The sequence below is a fragment of the Eurosta solidaginis genome, chromosome 2 (genome assembly GCF_040869045.1).
Source record: "Eurosta solidaginis isolate ZX-2024a chromosome 2, ASM4086904v1, whole genome shotgun sequence".
Taxonomy (NCBI): Eukaryota; Metazoa; Arthropoda; class Insecta; order Diptera; family Tephritidae; genus Eurosta; species Eurosta solidaginis.
This window is the reverse complement of record NC_090320.1, coordinates 293,164,334-293,190,703: the sequence shown is the minus strand read 5'-3', so window position 1 is coordinate 293,190,703 and position 26,370 is coordinate 293,164,334. Positions and strand designations below refer to the sequence as shown.

The window sequence follows — 26,370 nt, the reverse complement described above, 5'->3', positions numbered from 1 at the left end:
TCCGTTGTTCGCTGTACAATTGGTCTCTAAGAGTTGCCTTATTACAAAAACCATTGTATAAAGCAATATGAGCAAAGCTCGCTAATTAAATACATATTTATTTTTGAGTTTAGATATTTTCCAACTAATTAGAATTTTCTTTTTTTGAAGTTATTCAAAAATTTTAAGTTAACATGAAAACTCAATTAAAAATTATTTTAAAAATTAAAGTAAAGAATACAAAGTTGTTAACACTATATTTACTCCCCCTCCAAGAAAAGTTGAAACAAACAAATTATTAATTAATATTAAATGTAACCTTTTTTGTTTTTTGTTGTTTAATGTATTTGTATTTAAATTAGTGTTAATAAGTATGTTTGCTGGTTTAAGTAAATCAATTGAAATATTGTTAATAGTATTTTTGTATTGAATTGTAAATGTTTTATGTTTCTTAGAGATAACTTTAAAAGGTCCTTCATAAGGTGATTCTAAATTAGATTTACGAAGAACTTTAACAAAAACATACTCACAATTTTCTAATTGTTTAGGAACGGAAAAATTTTCTTTGTTATGATGAAAAACTTTAGAACGAACAAGCGAAAAATATTCTCTTATTTTATGAAGAGCGTCATTAGAAAAATCATGTTCTTTATTACTATTTGAAATAATTAATTCACCAGGTATTCTAAGTGTTTGGCCATAAACAAGTTCAGCAGATGAACATTTTAAATCTTCTTTAATAGAAGTTCGTAAACCAAGTAGAATGAATGGTAAAATGTCAGACCAATGAACCGAGTCGTTTGATGCTATAATTGCTGCTTTTAAAGTTCGATGAAATCTCTCAATCATGCCATTTGCTTGGGGATGGTAAGGAGATGTATGAATTTTATGAGAACCTAAAAGTTTAGTTAATTCCGTAAAAAATTTTGAGGTGAATTGTGAACCTTGATCTACTGTAATATTCAATGGTATACCAAATCGTGGTATATAATTTTGAATAAAAGTTTTTACTATAGTATTTGTTGAAATATCTTTAAGTGGATAAGCTTCAGGCCAACGTGAAAATCTGTCAATAATTGTTAAAATATAACAATTTCCATTTGAAACTGGAAGAGGTCCAACAATATCCATATGAATATGTTCAAAACGGCCTGATGGTATTTGAATTTTTTGGATAGGAGATTTAGTATGTCTTGAAATTTTGGATTTTTGACAATTGATGCAAGATGAAGTCCAATCGTTAATCTCTTTACGCATGTTAGGCCAATAATATTTATTTTGAATTCATTTTCTAGTTGTTCTTATACTTGGATGAGATAATGAGTGAATTTTGTCAAATATAATTCTTCTCATAGAATGTGGAACATAAGGTCGAAAAGGTTATAGAGAAACATCACACCATATGTTTAAATTAATAATTGGAATATGAATTTCTTTTAAATTATTTTTAGAATTTGGATCAGAAATGGTTTTTTGTAAAAATGTATCAGTTTGCTGTTCTTTATATAAAGTTTCTAAATTTATATCTTGAGTTGAAATTGCATTTATTTCTGGAATACGGGAAAGTGTGTCGGCAACTATGTTGTCTTTTCCACGTATATATTGAATATCATTTGTAAATTGAGCAATATATTCAAGATGACGTAGTTGACGAGGAGATCTATCTACTTTAGAATTTAGAACATGAATTAAAGGTTTATGATCAGTATAAATTGTAAAAGTTCTACCTTCAAGAAAATGTTTAAAATGTTTAATTGAATTATAAATTGCCAAAAGTTCACGATCAACTGTTGAATATTTAGTTTCTGTTGTAGTTAATTTTCTTGAAAAATAAGCTAAAGGTTCTAGTATATTATTGCTAGTTTGTTGAAGAACTGCTCCAATAGCAACATTTGATGCATCTACTGCTAATGATAAAGTACCATTTTTGTCGAAATGTGTAAGTAAGGTATTTTTAGCAAAAAGTTTTTTAACATTTTCGAAAGCTGTTGTGGTTTCATTTGTCCAATTTAATTGTTTGAGATTGTTTTTAATTGCATGTGTTAACATTTCATGCAGAGGACTAAGTTCTGTTGCTAACATTTTAATATATCTGTGATAGTAATTTATCATACCTAAAAATTTTTGTAATTTATTTATAGAAATTGGTTTTTCAAAATTTGTTATAATTTCAATTCTATCTAAAGATGGTTTAATACCTTCGCCTGAAATTTCGTAACTTAAAAAATTTAATTTATTTACACCGAGAGTACATTTTGAAGGTTTGATATTTAAATTATATTCTTCAAGTCTTTTGAAAATTGATTTTAAATGATTTATATGTTGATCTTCATTATCACTGGCAATAAGAATGTCATCAATGTATGTAAATACAAAATCGAAATCAGAAAATACTTCATTAATAAAGCGTTGGAAAGTTTGAGCACTGTTTCGTAAACCGAAAGGCATTCTTACGAATTCAAACATTCCAAAAGGGGTAGTTATTGCAGTTTTATGAATGTCTTCTTCTGCCATTGGAATTTGGTCGTAGGCACGCACAAGATCAATTTTGGAAAAAAAATTGTTTGTTTTTTAAATCAATTGTTAAATCGTGAATATGTGGTAAAGGATACCGATCTGGTGTAGTAATAAAATTAAGTCTTCGATAGTCTCCGCAAGGTCTCCAATCATTTGGTTCTTTTTTAGGAACGAGATGAAGTGGAGATGCAATAGGAGAATTTGAGGGTCTGCATATACCCGTTTTAACTAAAAATTCAAATTCAGCTTTAGCAATTTTAAGTTTGATTGGATCAAGACGTCTGGGTTTCGAAAATGGTAAAATACCTTTTGTTTCTATCCTGTGAACCGTATGGTGTTTAACTTTTTTAGTATAATCTGGTTCACAGGTAATAGATGGAAATTCATTAAGTAATTTTGAAAACTTATTTTCGACAATAGGAATTTTGAGTGAGAAAATATCAGAAAATCCAGAAAATCCAGCAACTTTAATTTTTGTGGTAGAATCCATTATTTCTTTATTTTTAATATTGACAATAATTCCGAATTTTTCTAAAAAGTTTGCTCCTAAAATGGGTGTATCAATGTTCGCAATAATGAATGGAAATTCAAAATCTCTTCTTAAACCTAAATCAATTTTAAGTAGTTTTGTACCGAAAGTTTCAATTGAAGAACCGTTTGCTGCAGTCAAAGTAAGATCCGAATTTCTTTTATAAATTTTAAATTTATAAAAGGGAATAACTGATACAACTGCACTGGTATCGATAAGAAAATTAAGTTTATTGAATTTATCAAATATGAATAGGCGACGAGTAGGTTTAATAATAGTTCCATTATCCGTCACCGTCATAATGGATCGTTTCAGTTTAAATTTTGTTCGTAATTTGAATTATGATTTTGATTAAAATTGCATGGGGATATACATTTGAGAGCGTTATTCTTAAATTTTTTGTGATACCAACAAATAGTTGTTTGTGAATTAAAATTACGATTGTTTGAAAAATTTCTTGATCCTGAAAAATTTCGAGATTTAGATCTATTTCTATCTTTAGATCTTGAAGGGATTTGTAATTGATTAATATCATTAGAAATTTTATTTAAATTTTGAAAAATAGCCGTGGTTAATTCAGTTAAATTTTTAACGCATTGTTCTAAAATATTATTATTTATACTTGAGACTACAGGAGATTTGGAAGAATGAGGTTTATTGATTAAATCAAAAAGTTTGTCAGCTAAAATAATAATATCATCTCTGTTTTGATTATTATTGGAAGTCAAATGAATTTGTATTTCTTGTGGTAATTTACGAATCCACAATTTAAAGAGTAATTCTTGGCTAACTATGGAGTCAGAACCTATAAGTGATTTCATAAATCTGAATAATTCAGATGCTGAACGATCACCAAGTTCAGTTTTTGAAAATAATTGTTCTAATCGTTTTTCTTCGCTAAGAGAAAATCTTTCACATAGAATTTTTTTGATTGTATCATATTCATTAAAAAGAGGAGGAGGGTTAATAACATCTAAAATTTTAGATATAGTATCTCGTTGAAGAGTAATTAGAACATTTTGAAATTTTAAATTATCATCAATGATATTATTAATTTCAAATTGTCCTTCAACAAGTAAAAACCAGGCATCAGGAGAATCTTGCCAAAATTGTGGTAATTTAATAGATTTAGTAGAAGGAAAATTTGTAAAGTTATCTTGTCTTGAAGTATCTTGTGTTATATTAGAGATGATGTTTTGTGTTGTATTAATGTTAGAATTTTGAGTTGTATTGTGAGTCATTGTGTTATTTGTATAATTGTTGTTTTGATTTTCCGAATTTGTAAACTTACGGGTTCGTATTTGGTGAACGTAGAACCATATGAAAAAAAATAAAAAATAAATAAATGAAAAATTTGAAAATTAGGAAATATTTAAGATTTTTTTTTTTTTTTGGAAAGGGAGTTAACAATTTAAATAAAATATTTAATTTTATATAAAAAATAAGTAAATTTAAATAATTTAATTTATATTAATTTATATTAAAATTGTTAAAATATAAAAATAATCTTAAAATAAATTTGAAAGTTAAAAGGTTTAAAATTTAAATTTTAATTGTAATTGAAAAATTTTAAATTTAATATTAAAATAAAAATTATACTTACATAAAATTAAATTTAATAAACAAATATTAAAATTAATAAGTAGTTGATTGATGATTGTTTAAAAATTTCTTGAAATTAATATCTGTATTGTTTGATATCGTAATGCTTTTAAAATATGCAATGGCTTTGTTGTTTTCTTTGTAAATCTCTTAATTTTCATCGTGATGTCTTCATTTTTAATCTGTTCTTGTGTGTATTGCGTGCAAAATTGTTGTTGTGGCTTGCATAACCCAATCGTTGTAAATGTTTTTATTTTGTTTACACACACGTTTTTAGAGTTCTTTATTAATTAACAAATCGTAAACAAATTTTATTTTGTATTTTGTTTATGTTGCATAAAATTCATAGAATGCTTATTAGTAAATTTCTGTTATACGTACTTTTATGTTTTTAATTTGATTTTCAACACTTATTCTTTGTTTTAATGTTTCGTATATATAATTTACAGCGACTTTTATATGAAATTTGCACAAAATGTTGTTGTATTGCTTCCTGTTCACAAATGTATAGGGAACACAAACATAGTTAAATTATATGCACAAGAATTTCAATAGTGCTATTTATTAAATTTTTTTTATTCAGTTAATTTTTCAGCGCGTACTGCATTATGATCACGTTACTATATATTGCGAAATCACATAAAAGCAAAATAAATTCGTCTATGATCCAAGTTGATTTTGGTTTTAAAGTTCGTTTTAAAGTTGTAGGATCATTGGTAGGATCGCCAATATATTTGGTGGTTAACCAAATATTTAAATATTTATTTTTAGAAATATTATTTTATTTATTTTTGAGTTTAGATATTTTCCAACTAATTAGAATTTTCTTTTTTTGAAGTTATTCAAAAATTTTAAGTTAACATGAAAACTCAATTAAAAATTATTTTAAAAATTAAAGTAAAGAATACAAAGTTGTTAACACTATAGAGAGACATTATATCTTAAACTCTAACGCATAACTGGCCATCCCGAACCTGGCACTGTACATATAGTACTGTTTCAGTTAGAGAAAGCTTACTGGGCCCTAACGCATTGAATCGTAAATGAATGTGCCAGTCCAGTAGTTTGTTAATAGCTTTCAAGAGGAACATCGAAGGCTAATTTGTCTGAAAGCTGTGATCTTTTTATGTCTCTTCTGGTTGTTGTTGTTGTAGAACACAATCCAAAGTTTTCTCACGCTCTCAATTGTTAGCATTAATGCTCTCCGCTCATGAAATTTTCTGTAACGAACGTCTACCTTGCTTACCGATCAACACCTTGACGGACCTTCGACAGTTCGTAATTCCAGCTTTTCGCTGAGGAATAGAAAAGTCTAAAAATAGAATAAACTTTCTAAAATAAAAAAAGATAAAACAACTCGTTACTTTATTCTGTACTTCCCACAAGCAGTGTCTAGACTTGATATCACAACCAAGTAAAATGTTATTGGAACTTCTATCCCTCATCCCCCGGATTCGTCGAGGAAGCGGGTCAGTACGCAATTCCCTAGGCTTGGCATCCATGCTATTGTAGCATATAAATCTAGATCTGAAGACAGTATTCAATTTTCCTCTCAAGTTCCTCCTTAGTTTTAGAAATTAGACTTCCAGAAGTCCTAAAAGTAGTATTTCTCTCATGGCGACGAAATGTGTTATCCTCTCAACATCGTCGCGCAGATTTTTTCATGTATCTCACATAATTTTTTACTATTCTCAATAGAGTCATGGCATTCAAAGTCCAATTTTTGACGAATCGTGTATCTTTATCAACTTTGAAGGTCACCAAGGCAACATCGACGTCATTATTGAACAATTTTTGTCAACTTCCTCGAAGCTCAAGCTCCTTTTATCTATCCCTTTCGCTTTTTAGTCAAAATTAAAGAATCCACAACTAATTGAAGTTTAGTTAATACCTATCTACGTGCCTTTCATTTGTGACTCAACAAATTTCGAAAAAATATTTTTTTAAGTTAATATCTGAAGTCTTTTCCCAAATATTCACCAACCATTGAGAAATTTATAGTACCCTATCGGATATCCAACATTTGTCCCCAAATAATCTCCAGCGTTTGAGAAAGTTTGAGTTCTCAAATAGATTGCCAACATCCTTCTTCAATAGTTCTCCAATCTTTAAAACAAGTACAGTTCCCAAGTTGATATCTAACAAGTTCCTGAATGTTTGAGAAATTGAAAGGTTCTCAAGTTGATTCTTAACATTGGTCCCCAATTATTTTCCAAACTTTGAAAAATGGAAAGTTCTCAAGTCTTCGCTTTTAAAGTACTCTCCAACCTTTGAGTAGTTAATAGTTCTCGAGGTAATCATTATCTATCTTATTCTCAACTTCAAAAACGTTATGGTTGTCATTTTTAAGAATTGTTGAGAAGCATCGCATTGGTATTTAAGAAATACTGTGTTAGTTCCAAGGTTGATCTCTTATGTAACTCAGGCCTTATGTATTCGATATATGATATTGATTGTTTTGCAACATCTTTAGTGATGCGTGTTATTTATACTAGTTTTTAACAAAAAAAATAAATTAGCAGTTTGTATGTGTTTGGTTTGTAAAAAAACAAGTTCCCGTATCAATTGTGCATATGTCACATGCCGTCAATAGTAATTTGGAATGGTTTCTTATGGGTAATTATTTCTTAAAGACTTTGAGGTTTGGCCTCTATATAATTTCGTATGTGAGTATTTGTATGATATCAACAACACTTATCGAACATGCCCAATACACTGATCGTACATCTATTTGTTATGTACCAAATCAACTCATCAACAAATATCATTCGTACAACAATCAACCAACTTCCTCTTTTTAGTTGATTGCCTCATCTGCAAAGTGGTTTTTTCGATTTGCGATTGTTTGTTTTTATTTATTTGTTGTTTTGTATTTTCACCACTATCACAATATAAGTATTTACCATTATCGGGTGTGTTAACAAATTTTGCATTGCATGCTCCGAGTTTCTTGTTTCATGATCTTACTTTCCACTCATTTAGTTGTTGCTATGAGTTTGTTATTATTTGTTTGTCATTTGTAAACATCCTATAATTTGGCTATGCACAGGTACCCAATATGAATATACCATCGTACTTTTGCGGATAAGTTTTCGTATTGTTGCCTTTTTTTGACTATTTTATGTATACACATTTGCAATTTCAATGCTCATGTATTGATATCCATCCTTAGTAAACGCAAAAATTATTTACATAACATACTCCGTAGATAGTCATAATTTAATTTTTTGCAGTTCTAATGTCCATATGCCACTGTCAATAAACTAAGTATTCTCGTAAAAAAGTTAAAATTTCCTTGAAACAGCACTAATTTATGATCCGGAAAAAATCCCAGATTGATCCTGAAAAGAGTCCTATCAAAGTCCCCTTCAACAATTACGAAATTGTCCTTTGGCAGTCTTGAATTGATCCTGAAATGGATCCAAAATTATCCCGAACATATTCGCAAAGCGGTCTCCAAATAATCTGGAAAATATTCCAAACACAGTCCTGAATAAATCCTGAAAATATCCCGAAATGATGCCGAAATATTCCGAAACCGTTTCGAAATGATCCCTAAAGCAATGATTGAGGAATCCGGGGATAGTTCTGAAGTTATCCGAAAATTATTCCTAAAATGCGATCCAGAAGTATATATGTAGTTCTGAATTGATTACAAAAACGATCCTGAAATTATCCCGAAACAGACACGAAATGATGGAAACTGATGCCAAAATGATCATTAAACTATCAAAACTTGTAGGCAAACGGCTCTGAAATCATCTTGAAAATCATTCAGAAATTATTCCGAAAGCAGTCTCTACATGGTTGCGAATTCTCTCTTAAAAAAATGTGTAGAAGTGCGTCTGGATTATTCGTGTATTACATTCTCCGTTGATATATCGTTGTCTCCTCGTTATTTAGTATTCATTGACGCTGTTGTCATCGTTTTTCCATGCATGTGTGTGTAGTTTCATTAACCTGAAAAAAATCGTACGCCTTATTCCTGAAGAGAGAGAACGGTTATCGATCGTGTTTGGGTATAGTTGGCTATTATTGAGACGCCACCGGTAAATAACAAGTGAGGACGGGACTGTCTTCGGCTGGGCCGAAGACTTCAGGGGCTGAACAATAATCTTATCCCGTTCGTAATCTCCAAATAATCGGATACATAAGATAAGAAATATATAGATGTACATACCTAAACGATTTTTAAGATAAATATAACATAAAAAATGGCAAAAAACCCCCTTATCTGAACGATCGGTTGCATGGGATATATATTATATATAGCTCCGATCGAAATGATTTTTACAGGAAATCTTCTATGATATATTAGAATATGTAAGATATTGTTATCATAGACCGAATAAAGAAAGAATCATAATAATAATAATAATAATAATAAATATCACCAAGTTTAACGTTTTTATATTGGAAATTAAGGGAGAAATTGCCAAATATCTTTCTATCTGAACGATGGGTTGTATGGGATATATATTATATATAGCTCCGATCCAAATGATTTTTACAGGAAATCTTCTGTGATATATGAGAATATATATCACCAAGTTTCACAATTTTATATTAGAAACTAAGGGAGAAATGGCCAAAAATCTTTCTATCTGAACGATCCGTTGTATGGGATATATACTATATATAGCTCCGATCAAATTGATTTTTCAGGATATCTTCTATGATATATTATAATATATATCACCGAGTTTCACGTTTATACTTTTTAAATTGCGGCAGGAATGACCAAAATCGTTTTATCTGAGCGATCGGTTGTATGGGAGATATATGTTATAGTGGTCCGATCCTTCCGGATCCGACAAATGTCTAGTATAATACAAAAGTACATCCTTCTGCCAAATTTCATTGAGATATCTCATTTGAGGAACTAGTTTGCGTTCAAAGAGACATACGGACAGACGGTCATGGCTATATCAACTCAGTTCGTCGCCCTGACCAATTCGGTATACTTAATGGTGAGTCCATCTTCTATATTTCTCAACGTTACAAACATCGGACCAAAGTTAATATACCATTTCATGTTCATAAAAGGTATAAAAAGGAATCGAAACAAAATAATTTTCTTTGTACATTAAAAATTCGTCTTTGAGTTTTAGAAAGGATATTTTTAAAGTCGGGTTTCTTTCGTATCTTTCATAAGCACGCGCTTGTACTTCGCAACCGGCTTATAAAAAACTCTACAGACAATGCTTAGATGCTTTATTCCATATTAGGGTTTACCCAGTGAAATGAGATGGTTTAGGGCGTAGTCAATGTCCCAGAGCCATAAGTGTTCGGCTTACCCCTGAAGATATGAGGAGGGATACCAATATAACTTGTTCGACAGCACCCGTCTCCAAAAGTCACACTAAAACAAAATTGGACAATTCAGCTTATACGAAGATATCAAAAATCGCTATTGTCTCATTCTCATTTTCGACTCAACGCGGTTTCCTAAACTATTCGCATATTTAACAGGGTATCCAGTATTTACGTTGTTGTTGTTGTTGTTGCTGTTGTAGCGATAAGGACACTCCCCAAAGACCTTGGGGAGTGCTATCAATTTTGATGGTCCTTTGCCGAACGCATTATGCGGTACGTTCCGGTAAAAAGCACCATTAAGGTACTAGCCCGACCATCTCGGCACCGATTTAGTATAACCACATGAAACCTTCTAAGCCATAACGCCTTCCTACCCCCTAGATCCATGAGGAAATTTGGGTCGCCTGAGCCCTGGCTGTTAAAGAAACAGGATTCTCCACGGGTAAGTGAGGTTGACAAGCTTGGAAAAGCTATAAATTGCGGTGGCAACCCTTTGAAAGGGTTGCGCTACACAACCCCTTGTATCCCCCTGTATGTACGTAGTCGCGTTGTTGTAGCAGCGTTAGTTTTTTAGTGGCAGCAGTTTCACAATTCACGAAATTATTAGGCTTGATTCCCAGATGTCTTCGAAGTAATATCTATGCGTACTATGATTCAGTCGAAGCTTTTTTTTAATTGTTGCTTTTTATAAAGACAGCTGCCTTGTTATGGGATAATTAATGATCATTTAAACATGTGAGCTAAGTATTAAAAGTAAAATTACATATGTTACCGTTTTCCAATTTTCGATGATAAAAACACAATCATTTATTATTTCAAACCAATGCAATTAAATATATAAATTGAGGGTATAACTATGTATATATATATATATTTTTTTTTTTTGTTTATTATCTACTGAAGAGATTGAAATAATCAAAAAATTTAAAGCAAACTTTGTTGCAGTTCATGCGTATTGATGGCGCTGTAATTATTTTATGCCATATTTTTTTAATGCTATATTATTTACTTACAAATGTAGCAATTTTGCTGTAAATAATTGTGGATATAAATTATCTAAATTATTTCATATACAAATATTACATTTTTCGATGCAAAACTGCATTTTTATTTGGCAATACATTTGAGACTTGTAAAAGTAAAATCGTTGTAATTTAGATATGTATGTTTATTTTCGCTCCAATTAAAACGATAAAAGTGAAAGGTTTGTAAAACGCCCACAGTTATTTGTAAATTTTTGTCATAGCTCTGTGATTTCGATTGCTTTCGATGCACTTAATTCCAAAATTACAAATTTTGTTTCAGTTTAAATTTTTTTGGTGTTTTTTTTAGATTAAGACATGCCTTTTGAGGCTTTCTTGCATGACTTGTATTATTTTGTATTATAAGTGTAGTAATAAGTAATAGCAGCCTAAGTCCCAATTATAACTTTCGACCACAGATATATGAACATTTTCATTATATTAACTCTATCTTTTCAACACAGTAATGAGATAATGTAAATTGTATTGAAAAAACATAAATCGTAAAGTGGATTTAATTAAGATCAGTACCAGAAACGATATAATATAGAGACATTGCATAGACGAAAAATCGTGTGAGGCAAGCTTCACAAAATTCTAGTAGGTCACATTCACCACTTACCATAGCAGCAGAATTTGTTAAACTACCACTGGTCTGTATTTGTTATTTAATAATTATTTGTACACTTTTTATTCAGCTAATGTGTTCAGAATTTTAACTTTTACTCACTAAAACTCCAATCAGTGTATTTCTGTGCTTAAATTATGTTAAAAATTGTGTTAAAGTTTTTGGTGTGGTGAAAGTGACCTACTAGAATTTTGTTACGCTCCGCTGCTTTCCACCGAAGTTCGCGCATGCAATATCTTTATATTCAAAATTTTTTGTCAGTACCAAATGAACTGCGACGCCAGCATTATCGTCGTTCGCATGTGTGCGTGCATGCGGATGATGAAACCTCGGTAATAACAAATCAAATCGCGCAAACGAATGACAATCATGCTCAGTTCGTACCTAGGCGAATCCTTACCAGGTGGTGGCAAAGTGAATTCAGCCAATTCGCAGTACAGAAGAATGTCAAGTCTAAAGAAAATTTTAATTGATTTCTATTAACTGACATTACAAGGCGCTGTATGGAAAATAATCAAGAAGAAGCAATCACTGTTGGGATAATAACACTTGGTATTGAATTCGCCTTGCTTTGTACTTACGTTTAGTTCTGTGCAGCATAACTGACATCTGGCTAAGATTATCTGAAGTCAGACTTACTCTAAAAGAACCTGCAATATTTGTACAAATGCCTTGCTTTCGATTTATTTCACAAAACTTTTAATCAAAATTGGATGTCAGCACTTTGGAACCATCTCACAGTAAAGGCATTAATAAAAATCACTAAGTAATTATTACTTATAGCGTTTCCTTTTCTGAAATAAATTGTTGCCTAAGTAAATGGTAAAGCCTTAATAGAGTTACTCCTACCCCAGAAAATTTTCAACATTTATAGTGCATGCAAAGAACATAAATGGCTACCCCGTGTATTAGCTGATTTTCACAAACGCGCTGTCAATGATAATAAAAATTCATTAGCAATAATTTCCTTCATTTAAATTTTCTTCGCTAAAAATTTGTGAAGTTACGAAAATAAATTGTCACGATCAGCTGGTTTAGCAGGGTTGCACTGCCACAGCGCCATTTTATGCGAGGTAAAAGTGTAATACTGTTTTCACATAGACGGCTTATTGAATAATAAAGGCAGTTTTCTACATTAAGACGCTTATTGAGCTCAATCTTCCCTACAAAATTCGAATCTATAATTATTTCATTAGTAGCTAATCGAATGCCTAATGAAGTCAAAAGCAGAATGCAACTCTGTTGGCAGCGTTCCGCTTCTTAGTTTTTGGTGTGTTCAGTGCTTAAAAATGTCATTTGTCAAAGTAAATGTCATTGTCTGCATGGCGGAACGATACAAGGTGGCCGCATCGAACAGCTGATTATAACCTTTTTTATTTGATTTGATACATCAACTTCCAGCGCAGTACGATTTTGAAATTTGTCCATCGAATTTACAAAAACAAAGTACATGCAAACTTTATTTATGTTTGTAGGTATCTCACCATGCTGCCACCTTGTATCGCTCCGCCATGATTGTCTGTCATATAGCATTGTCATTTTATTCGCTTGACATTTCATCCTTCATACTAATCGAGCAGTTACTTCTGTGTGAAAACAGTATAACGCTTTTGTGTTGCGAGCAGCCAACAATTTTCACAAAAGAACGATTTACCCCGTAAAGGCGATACCTGCTTTTTAGAATAGAACAATATATATTTACAACCCTTGCGCGGCGTAGGTAAAGCGTAACACTTTTTCCAGAAAAGAAAACGCTATTAGATAAGCAACATTAGTAATGGATTTATAATTCATTATCTCCCATACAAACTTCTTGTTTTCCCAACAATTTATCTAACAGCTACTAGTTTCTTTTCTAGCACTCTTAAGACAATGAGCATGCTAATTTATTTATGGCGCTTAGTTAATTTTCATTGTTGTAAATTCAACGAACTTGTAAGTTAATGTGGCGGCCACCGTGGTGTGATGGTAGCGTGCTCCGTCTATCACACCGTACGCCCTGGGTTCACACCCCGGGCAAAGCAACATCAAAATTTTATAAATAACGTTTTTCAATTAGAAGAAACTTTTTCTAAGCGGGGTCGCCCCTCGGCAGTTTTGGCAAGCGCTCCGAGTGTATTTCTGCCATGAAAAGCTCTCAGTGAAAACTCATCTACCTTGCAGATGCCGTTCGGAGTCGGCATAAAACATTTAGGTCCCGTCCGGCCAATTTGTAGGGAAAATAAAGAGGAGCACGACGCAAATTTGAAGAGAAGCTAGGCCTAAAATCTCTTCGGAGGTTATCGCGCATTTATTTTTTTATTTCATAAATTTTGTAAATGTCTAAGTGTTTTTGAGACCTTTATGATTCAATCATAACTAGAGGCATTTAAATTAAGCTGCGTTAGTCAATTACTTGCCAGTTTTTATTTCCGTCCACAAATTAATGACCATGGCACTAATGGCATCCAACATGTACAGGGGTTTTTAATAACTTTTAAGTAGTTTGTGTGATAAGCAACAAAAATCGTTTGGTTAGGTGTGGATTTATGTGGTAGTAATGATAATTTAGTATGTAAGTAGTTATGCTATGCTTCTTTTTGTAAAGAACTCGTACTTATGACAAGACGTCATACAGGTGGTGTTTTCTTGCAGAGTACTTCGATTTGAACCGGTATTATTACGATATATACATATTTTCTAGAAGTATATCTCTTTCTCGATTGTTAATCATATTAATTCTGGTATTTTAACAGTTGAGGTAAAAATAGATATGCAGAACAGCTGCGCAGAGAAATTTTAAATATAATAACTTGCGTTGCGCTATTTATTCCGGCATACGATACATAGAGCTGCATGACCTGATCAATCTAAGTTTTTCGTTACGAGTAACCCGAACAACCGATAAACCAAATGACAACTGAAATAATTTGTTTCGTAATTTACTTGGGCCCGTAACGTGTTCGACCAGTTTAATCTAAAATTTACTGCGCAAATCCAGTCCTAGTTTCAAGCAATCCCAAAACGTCAGATATACTTCCGTCATTTCTATTGTTTTGTGCTTCCGTTTTGATTCACTTCTCTTCAGAAAATACGATTTCAACAGCTTTGCATAATTAGGCAAAAACAGAATTTTTGATCAATAAAGAAAAGGAGCCTTAAACTAAACACCCCCAGCGGGTTAGAGGGTCAGAATATACCCGCGGTAGGTATGTCTGTCTTTCAGGTTGCCAGCGCAATATATAGCTTCTCCAAACTCAATTGTCAACCTCACCTATCCGTGGCGAATCCTGTTTCACTAACAGACGAGGCTCTGGCGACCCTAAGCTCCTCATGGAACTTGGGGTTGGGGAGGGAGGGTATGGCCTGGTATGGCATGGTTCGGGGAGCAACCTTATCGCTACAACAACAACAACAACAGGAGCCTTAAACGCCCTTATAATAGCAAAAAAATAGTAACCCAAAAGTAGCAATGTCCGGAAGTTCAGAAGATGTGAAAAAGTTAAATGATAGTTAATTACAAAGAGTAGCTTCGCTTCTGGTGTCACTTGTGGTGTTAGTGTCCTCTGCTAATTGGTGTAAGTGTTCTACAACATTCTCTAACCCATCGACGATATCGCTAACCGCTTGTATTATGCTGCTCCATCGTGTTTCAGATTCACGTTTGACAATTTTTGTTACAGCATTTTTTAATAATTCCCATCGTAACGTTGAACGTGAGAAAATAAGAAAGACACCTGTCGCAAGTGTTCCAGATATATGCGTGCATTTTTTGGTATATAAAATTTTGTCTAGAAATTAATATTTTCCAGAAATCAGTTATAATAAAAACAAATTATGCAGGAAGTTACGCGTTCGGACCATTTACCCCCGCCCCCCCCCCCCTTCCCCCTAATTCGCCACTGACAGTGATTAATGGATTAAGGACGAATCACTGCCAGACAGACCATAAAATAATTGGAATTACAAATGAGGAAGATGGAAAACAGTACCAAAGCGCGAAGGAGGGAAAGAATTTAATTCAATATTCAACAAACACACATTTTTCCCGCATTTTGCTATTTTTTTTTCAGCTAGACGTTTCGATACTATTTTGCGATTCTTCAGGGAGTCTAGCGCTATTGTTTTACAAGGTTAGCTTGTGTGGGAGCAATCTCGGTAGGAGAAACTCACTTGAGTGATTTAAAGTTCCGTTGTTATATCACATTATTTTTCACATAAGCGTGGAAACGATTTATTTCCGAATAAGACTGATTGCGATTCTGGATAAATTTGCCGAAATCGCCGCGAACTCAGCGACCATTGTTCTCACATGGGCATCGGGTCACACGAATATAGACGACAATAAAAAAGCGTGCATGTACATGATAACTAATTAGTTTCGGGAGAAAGTGCCTCAAAATGGCGGCCAGAGCGCAGCAACCAACCAACAATTTATTTAATTCTCTATGTGAGGAAATTTCAGACTTTATAAACATTACTCATCTTGTGTTCAACTTTGAAAAACACGAAGATTACCTTTTTCATTGCACGTCTGGAGTTCAGACTTATTTAACGTCTTCTTTGGCTGAAACGTGTGAGCAAATTGTTACATACAATTGTTACACTCATCACACTCTAGAACTCTAAATGTCATGACTAAACGTCTAACGACACGCTCGTCTATACCTCATCAAGGCCAAATGTGCCAAATTATCATTTAAATCGGCAAGCGAAAATTTGCAAATAATTGACGTTTTTTTTACCTGTTTTTTTACACTATATGTATGTTTTTATGTATGTACATGGTTGTGTATGTGAAAATTTTCATAGTTTGTGCTCTCGGTCTTTTTCTTAGCAAAAGTTACAATTAAACATTGACGACTGTCATTCACCTGCTCTTACGAAGGCCATTACGTGTTATTTGGCAAAAAAGGGAGCGATGTCTAAAGATCACAGATTAAAAAATGAATTTTACCTAAGCATTGATGTATGTAAATTTAAATTTATTTACAAATGCATTTGCATTTGTTTCCCACAAAACTTTTGTTACGTTGATACCGACGCATTTAGCCTTGATTGTTAGAGTTGACTGCATTTATCATTCGTAGAAGAGATTAAAATAATGTATGCGACAGATTTAAATTGAAGTATGTATGTACATATGTCTGCAGTTGAGAGGCAAACAGTCGTCCATAGTACATTTTCCAAAAGTACATTTTCAAAAAATGAGCAAAAAAGTTAATTCTTTACCTCAATGATTAATTGACAACATTTTCAAATTAAACAAGTAAGGAAGGCTAAGTTCGGGTGTAACCGAACATTACATACTCAGTTGAGAGCTATGGTGACAACATAAGGGAAAATAACCATGTAGGAAAATGAACCGAGGGTAACCCTGGAATGTGTTTGTATGACATGTGTATCAAATGAAAGGCATTAAAGAGTATTTTATAAGGGAGTGGGCCATAGTTCTATAGGTGGACGCCATTTAGGGATATCGCCATAAAGGTGGACCAGGGCTGACTCTAGAAATTGCTTGTACGATATGGGTATCAAATGAAATTTGTTAATGAGTATTTTAAAAGGGCGTGGGCTTAGTTCTATAGGTGAACGCCTTTTCCAGATATCGCCATAAAGGTGGAGGGGTGACCCTAGGATTTGTTTGTACGATATGGGTATCAAATGAAAGGGGTTAATGAGTATTTTAAAAGGGAGTGGGCCTTAGTTCTATAGGTGGACGCCTTTTCGAGATATCGCCATAAAGATGGACCAGGGGTGACTCTAGAATGTGTTTGTGCGATATGGGTATCAAACTAAAGGTATTAATGAGGGTTTTAAAAGGGATTGGTGGTAGTTGTATATGTGAAGGCGTTTTCCAAATATCGACCAAAATGTGGACCAGGGTGACCCAGAACATCATCTGTCGGATACCGCTAATTTATTAATTAAATATGTAATACCACGAACAGTACTCCTGCCAAGATTTCAAGGGATTTTTTTCGCCCTGCAGAACTTTTTCATTTCTTCTACTTAATATGGTAGGTGTCACACCCATTTTACAAACTTTTTTTCAAAATTTATATTTTACGTCAATAAACCAATCCAATTACCATGTTTCATCCCTCTTTTCGTATTTGGTATAGAATTATGGCATTTTTTTCATTTTTCGTAATTTTCGATATCGAAAAAGTGGGCGTGGTCATAGACGGATTTCGGCCATTTTTTATACCAATACAAAGTGAGTTCAGATAAGTACGTGAACTGAGTTTAGTAAAGGTACATCGATTTTTGCTCAAGTTATCGTGTTAATGGCCGAGCGGAAGGACAGACGGTCGACTGTGTATAAAAACTAGGCGTGGCTTCAACCGATTTCGCTCTTTTTCACAGAAATAAGTTATCGTCCTAGAGTCTAAGCCCTTACCAAATTTCACAAGGATTGGTAAATTTTTGTTCGACTTATGAAAAAGGGCGGAACCACGCCCATTTTGAAATTTTCTTTTATTTTTGTATTTTGTTGCACCATATCATTACTGGAGTTAAATCTTGACATAATTTACTTATATACTGTAAAGATATTAAATTTTTTGTTAAAATTTGACTTAAAAAATTTTTTTTTAAAGTGGGCGTGGTCGTTCTCTGATTTTGCTAATCCTGCCAAATTTCATCATGATATCTCCAACGACTGCGAAATTACAGATTGCAAAACTTTTAAATTACGTTCTCTTAAAAGTGGGCGGTGCCACGCCCATTGTCCAAAATTTTACTAATTTTCTATTCTACGTCATAAGTTCAACTCACCTACCAAGTTTCATCGCTTTATCCGTCTTTGGTAATGAATTATCGCACTTTTTCGGTTTTTCGAAATTTTCGATATCGAAAAAGTGGGCGTGATTATAGTCCGATATCGTTCATTTTACATAGCGATCTGAGATGAGTGCTCGGGACCGTACGTACCAAATTTCATCAAAATACCTCAAAATTTATTGAAGTTATCGTGTTAACGGACAGACGGACGGACGGACGGACGGACATGGCTCAATCAAATTTTTTTTCGATCTTGATGATTTTGATATATGGAAGTCTATATCTATCTCGATTCCTTTATACCTGTACAACCAACCGTTATCCAATCAAAGTTAATATACTCTGTGAGCTCTGCTCAACTGAGTATAATATAGGCAACCGAGCTACAATCTTTTAAGTTAAGTCCATTTGTGCCAAAATTGGAGTTGAGTATTCCCGTCTCTCTGTGTAAATGACACGCTGGCAACATAAGAAGACATCTCGTGAGAGTTCTTTGACTGGCCTGCTCCCTTCAGTCTGTTTCCCTTAAGCTCAGCGACCATATCGAAGACGCGTAGCATACAAGCGGTGGGCCAATTGATTTATAAGTAGCTATGAGCGTTTCTTTGTCCTTGGCCCAAGTGCAACCAGTGAGGGATTTTGTTACGACTCTGAACTTTAGGAATATACTGTCCAAAATGTAGAGCATTATCGAACGTCACACGCAATATTTTTGGCTGGCAGACAATCGGTAGCGTAATGCAATCGACGTGAATCTCCAATATTTCCGACATTTGGACGCTCACGTTGTAAATAACGTCGCCCAGGATTTGGTCGATGATAGTTCTAAGTTACGCTGTGGGTGAAAAAATTGGAAAGTTGTTAATTTTACAGCATAGCGCACAGCCCACTTGACTATATACGTAGAGAAAAGGTTCTTGGCGAGTCTCTCTAATACTGCCATCAAAAGGTTTTCTTATGAGGCCGCGTTGATTGATATAACAATTCTTGAAGGCCTTGTTTTACATGCTAATTTTATTTAAAAATGTGATTGTCTATGCGATTTCCAAGCCTTACGACTCATGTATAAGTTTATGAGAATAATAAAAATAAATATTTGGCGCGATTGACCTCCTATAAAGCAGGGCTTCTTTTTTCGAATTTGCATGTTGCTCTTTTTTAATTTTTCTTACTAATTGAAGCGACGGGACCTATGTACATGTCTCGTGCCGACTCCGAACGGCAGCTGCAAGGCCGATGAATTTTCAGTGAGGCGCTGTTCATAACAGAAATGTACTTGGAATGTTTCCAAACCACTGCTGAAAGGCGACCCCGCTTAGAAAAAGTTATTTCTAAATTCCAGAAAGCGTTGCCATGCGCCACTTAGTGCCAGGCAGTTACAGATGGGATGAACAACGATTTCCTCCTCTTTTTCCTCTTCACAACTCCTGCAGCAACGACGATATGGAGCCTATTACCTTTTTGCATGCCTACCTATAAGGCAGTGCCCAGTTAATACTACTACAAGTGTGGAAATTATATGCCTACTTAGGATGTAAACTTGACGGGATCTTTTAGGATCCTATTTTGCGGCTTCCATGACGGCTGAAACTTCTGCCTGGAAGATACGGCAGTGATTACATACTCTGAAGAGGAGTTGGAGGTCTAGGTCCCTTGAACCGTTTACCTTGGTGCTTTGCCCTTGACTTGAACCCAGGGCCTTCGGTGAGGTTGGCGGAACACGCTACCACCGCACTACGACGACCGCGTAGTTTATATGAATTGCCTTATTATAAAAGCTTACTGTCCCATTCTGACTGTGAAAAACTGTAGGAAAAGTAGTATCACTGTAAGCATCCAGATATGGCAAGCATACAATTTTTTTTATTTTGCCATAAATTTAATTTTATTTATTTTCTTCTTTTTGTAATATTTTGTTGCCTTTGTCCATGGCGCAACGATACAAGGTGGCAGCATGGAACAGCTGATTACAAACTTTTTTTATTTGATTTGATACATCAACTTCCGGCGCAGTACGATTTTGACATTTGTCCATCGAATTTACAAAAACAAAGTACATGGAATTTGTATTTATGTTTGTAGGGTTGTCACCATGCTGCCACCTGTATCATTCCGCTATGCCTTTGTCGTGTTTCTTGTTTTCTCATACCATCAGCAAACAAACAAAAAACGCGTACCAACTAAAAATAAAATAAAGCCAAATATATGCAAAACGGTAGTGATAATTACATAAATTGTGAAGTTAAAAATAAAAATAAAGCAAAAATTATTGTCATAATTTATTAAACAAACAAACAACTTAACTAAATTTACTTCATCCCATTCACTTAAGTGCACCTCAAGCCTTTGAATCACTGCAATTATTTTGCCGCCTTGAATGGTTGAATGTTGCTGCAGCGTCGACGACGAAAGGTTTCATGGCTCGTCTGCTTGTTAATGGTCAACTATGTAATTTACAGTGTAAACAGAGGAGGAGGAGGGGGCTTGACAGTTGTCACACCCATTTGGTCATTCCAAGTGCAAATTTCATCGATTACGCAAAAGAAAAAGTGTTTGTCCATGATGGTGTCTTTTTCGCTTCTTTTGTTTTCACATAAATGCGGCAGTGAAATTGCGCATGCGCACCGAAGTCTCTTTGGCCGGTATTTTATTTCTGTGTCTGTTTGTATGAATGTGCGATAGGAAGGTGAAACCGCAAATCAGCGCAATGCTTTTTGCAACGCCTTAAAAGTTGTTAATCTTAAGTATGCGCATAATTTTAGTGTAAACAAACATTATTTTACCGTAAAAAGCTTTTATGTTGCGGAAGCGCAAAAAGGCGGAACTAAATAATAATTACCCAATATTCAGTAAATTCTTATTATGACTCGATGCTGCAGCACATATGTACATCCTTTCCTGAATGCGAGCTTGTACTGGTAAATTTTTCAAAGATTTTTTGCAGATTTGACGCATAACGAAAATCTGGTTAATGGCGGGTTTCAGGTTTCCAACAATATTTATATTTATATATTTGTTGACTGCTGAGTGTAGTAGCATCGCAGCTGCCGTTTCGGAAACGCCCTTTCTCAGAATTTCAGAATTTTTTTCAAAAACTCCCTATTGGAGCTTAAAATCCATATGGTGGCTCGCAGTTAGGTTAGGTTTGGTTGAACTGGCCGATCCATGCGGACCTCACATAGACTGAATGAGTCCGTAGAAGTTTGTTTTAACGACCAAACTGAAAAACCCTATCAAAAACCAGGACCTATGTTATAAAATAACTCCGTCCTCTTTGAAAATACTAGAATCTTCCTAGGACTTAAGCCACTTGCTTTTTCTAGATCTGACAGCTGTATCACTCCAAATAGCTGGGGTATTAGCCTGGCAAGCGTAGGGCACGAGCACAGAACATGCTCGATCGTTTCCTCCTCCAACCCGCACTTTTTACATCTGCTATCACTGACCAAGCCTAATTTAAAGGCATGTGACGCCAGAAGGCAGTGTCCAGTCAGAATACCCGTCATGAGTCTACAGTCCTCTCTTTTTTAATGATAGAAGCAACTCAGTTAGTCTAAGGTTGTAAGACCTACACATAATCTTCGACACTTTACAGCCCGCGCTTGAACCCATGCCTTTCCCGCTTGGTCGATATTATGCACCTCTAGCCTTCGCTTAATCTCGCCTAGTCTAATTGGGACGTCAACGGAGCAAGCTTCAAGGAATGCACCCTTTTTAGCTAGTTCATCCGCTTTTTCTCCCATCTATTCCCATATGCCCTGGGACCCAATATAGATGTATGCTTCTCTCTGTCCCGATTCTCTCCAGAGACTGCATACACTCTAACACGCATTAAGATGCTGTGCCATGCGAGATTATTACCTTAATTGCTGCTTGAGTATCAATATAAAAGTTAACGCGGTTGCAGCTTAAGCTATTCTTTTCCAGGGTTTCCACTGCTTTGGTTACGTGTAATATTTCCGCTTGGAACACGCTACGGTAATCCGGCAGCCTGTAGGATCTGTTGATTTCCGGATCAGCACAGTATACCGCAGACCCTACTCCTTCCACTACTTTGGAACCATCTGTGTACACATGTATCGCCTCGTCCGCCATTTGAGCACCCTTGCGCCAACCGTCCACCTCTATTGTAGCCTTAAGCTCTCTATAGTGGCTTGCAGTGACTAAGAATTCGTTTTAAACATTGTGTTTTAAGGAATGTGATTTCTTTCCGGGAGTCTTCATAGTACCAATTGGTTTTTGTCATGGCCTGTATCCAATCGATATCCGTGTCCGCGGCAGTAGGACATGTAAAACACTTGAGGCAAGCTGATCATATACCTCAACATTATTGATCTAGTTGCGTGTTTCTCGCAGAGGACAGCCATTTAGCTTGATAAATCTTCTTAAGTTAAAAACATGGTCGTATGTTACGTGCACCGGCCAGGTTAATCAACCTCAACTATTTTCAACTATGTATCAAATACAAGTTCGTTGCGCACTTACGCATTGACTCTCCCCGGAGACGAAGTCATTCCCACATCAAGTAACGAAAAAGCGCTTATCTGCATGATCACTCCAGTAAATGACCCTGTTTCGTGCACATCTCTTGTATTACCGTTTTTTTAGACTCGGCTTTCGCTAGCACATCAGCCAGCCGGCCCTTGGCATGCGTTTTAATCATAAGCCTTTAGACATTTGAAAGGGACGTCATAACAAAGAGAGTTTCATTGTTCGAGGTTTTTTTTTTGGTTTTTATTGGAGTAGGGTTTTATGTTGCGGCTCGCATACCTAGCGCCCAACTCGCTCCTCTGAGAATGACGCTAGGCAAATACTCACTTGCAGATGCTGCTTATGGTGATCAGACGCTATAGATAAAATCTTCCAGCTAGCCCTTATTTATTTATTTGAAAGGAGGTAACTTGAACCATGGAAGCGTTCCTCGGTGAATAGCCATCAGGAACTTTCCCCACTTGAATGGGCAACTAAACCTCCTTTCAACACACGTTGACTGATCATGGAACGATTCTGTGTAAATTTATCGTAATTGATCAGTTTTGGAATCAATTTTAAGTTGCATGAGAAGTTGATTCAAAAATTGATTTCACAAAGTTTACGCTCTCGTTTTCGTTTTCGAGCGAAAGTTGTTATCTCGACATAACTGCATAATTTTTCTTCCCAAATTTGATTTAAAAACAATAAATGTAAACAAATTTAAAATAATTAGGCAGTTTTCAAAGTTTCATTGACAAAATTTTTATGTACCCACATAGCATATGGAAGATTGATTAAAGTATAAATCACTACAATGAGAAATGTTCGACTCCTTTTGCCGACTAAAAACTGTTTAATCAATTCTGCAATCAAAAGAAGACTCGAAATCGACTCCCTCTTATGAGTGAATTATGATTTATTGAAAAAGCAACAACAAAATGTAAAGCGATCACAAATTGATCACATTGGGGATCAAAATATGATTGAGTAAACAATTTTTGTCTGCTTTACATTTTGTTGTTGCTTTTTCAATAAATCATATTTCACTCATAAGAGGGAGTCGATTTCGATTCTTCTTTTGATCGCAAAAGCTTTAAAACAGACTTAAAAATTCTTCCCACAAGACTCATAAATGATGATAAATATGACTCGAAAAAGACTAAATACTGATTAGAAATATGGGTTAAAAGAGGCTCACCAAATGTAGTCGCGCGTAGGGTACCATTTTCTCCCGAAGAGGGAGTCTTTTCTGATCAGAAAATGAGCGCATATATGCTTAATTTGATCATGCTGGAGACTCGAAAAAGACTCTAATATGACTAATAATTTCAAAAAATGCTGAGTGGGTATTTTGCTAAAAAATTTTACTGGAAACCACGGAAACAACTTAAACCTTAGGGCTTGACAGCGCATACTACGCTAGTGAATTGACTAAATAAATGTAAAATTGCAAACTAAAAAAAAATTTTTTTCAAAAAAGATCAGGATTTCACTTAAAACCTGGTTGCTAATCAACCTTGTTGCACGACCTCTGCTCGCTAGTAAATTTTCAGAATCAAAAAATAATTGATTGAAAATAATCAACAAAAAAATTGATTAGAAAATTGATCAATGCAAGAAATGCCATTTCATAAAAATAATTCACAAAATCTTTAAGGCATTATTTAGGTGTTATGCAAAATATTTTACAAAATCTTTCTTATGCTAGTCACATCGACCGTGATTGATTGAAATATTGATCATTGTATGAGCAAGTAAGGGAGCTTTGGAGACAAAATAAGGGAAAATCACCATTTAGCAAAATGAATCTAAGGTAACCCTGGAATGTGTTTGTATGCAATGTGTATCAAATGGAAGGTGTGAAAGATTATTTAAAACGTAGTGGGCCTTAGTTCTATAGGTGGACGCCTTTTCGAGATATCGCAATAAGGGTGGACCAGGGGTGACTCTAGAATGTGTTTGTACGATATGGGTATCAAATTAAAAGTATTAAAGAGGGTTTTAAAAGGGAGTAGACCTTAGTTGTATATGTGAAGGCGGTTTCGAGATATCGACCAAAATGAGGACCAGGGTGACCCAGAACAACATCTGTTGGGTACCGCTAATTTATTTATATATTTAGTACCACGACCAGTATTCCTGCCTGCCAAGATTCCAAGGGCTTTTGATTTCGCCCTGCAGAACTTTTTCATTTTCTTCTACTTAATATTTTATTCATCTCTTTTTTCATATTTGGTACAGAATTATGGCATTTTTTTCATTTTTCGGGTTTTTCGATATCGGAAAAGTGGGCGTGGTCATAGTCGGATTTCGGCCAATTTTATACCAAGATAAAGTGACTTCAGATAAGTACGTGAACTAAGTTTAGTTAAAATACATCGTTTTTTGCGCAAGTTATCGTGTTAACGGCCGAGCGGAAGGACAGACGGTCGACTGTGTATAAAAACTAGCCGTGGCTTCAACCGATTTCGCCCATTTTCACAGAAAACAGTTATCGTCATAGAATCTATGTCCCTACCAAATTTCACAAGGATTTGTAAATTTTTGTTCGACTTATGGCATTAAAATTATTCTAGAGGAATTAAATTAAAAAGGGCGGAGTTACGCCCATTTTGAAATTTTCTTTTATCTTTGTATTTTGTTGCACCATATGATTACTGGAGTCGAATGTTGATATAATTTACTTTTATACTGTAAAGATATTAAATTTTTTGTTAAAATTTGACTTTAAAAAAAAAATTTTTAAAAGTGGGCGTGTTCCGCATCCGATTTCGCTAATTTTTATTTAGCACACATATAGTAATAGGAGTAACGTCCCTACCAAATTTCATCATGATATCTTCAACGACTGCCAAATTACAGCTTGCAAAACTTTTAAATTACCTTCTTTTAAAAGTGGGCGGTGCCACGCCGATTGTCCAAAACTTTTCTAGTTTTCTATTTTGCGTTATAAGGTCAACGCACCTACCAAGTTTCATCGCTTTATCCGTCTTTGGTAATGAATTATCGCACTTTTTCGGATTTTCAAAATTTTCGACATCGAAAAAGTGGGCGTGGTTGTAGTCCGATTTCGTTCATTTTAAATGGCAATCTGAGATGAGCGTCCAGGAACCTACGTACCAAATTTCATCAAGATACCTCAAAATTTACTCAAGTTATCGTGTTTACAGGCGGACGGACGGACGGACAGAGCTAAATGAATTTCTTTTTTCACCCAGATCATTTTGATATATAGAAGTCTATATCTATCTCGATTAGTTTATGCCGTTACGGATTAGCGTTATGCGAACAAAGTTAATATACTCTGTGAGCTCTGCTCAGCTGAGTATAAAAATTTGATTGAAAAGTTGTTCGATTAAAAACGTAAAATAATTCGCAAAACCCTGAAGCTATTAACAGATCCAAGAATTTATTAAACAAATTCTCCATTAACTGGTTCACTCTACACTGTGAGTTGACTCACGTGCTGGTAAGATAAACATGTCAAATTCATTTGGCAAGTTTTTCAATTATTTTTTCAGGATATCGCTATAGCCACT

General features: G+C 34.4%; 1 protein-coding gene across 7 annotated transcripts in view; it reads left to right on the top strand.

The window, feature by feature from the left end:
• for (cGMP-dependent protein kinase for) overlaps positions 1-26,370 on the top strand; it is a 319,267-nt gene that overhangs the window by 262,160 nt on the left and 30,737 nt on the right. The window lies entirely within an intron of this gene.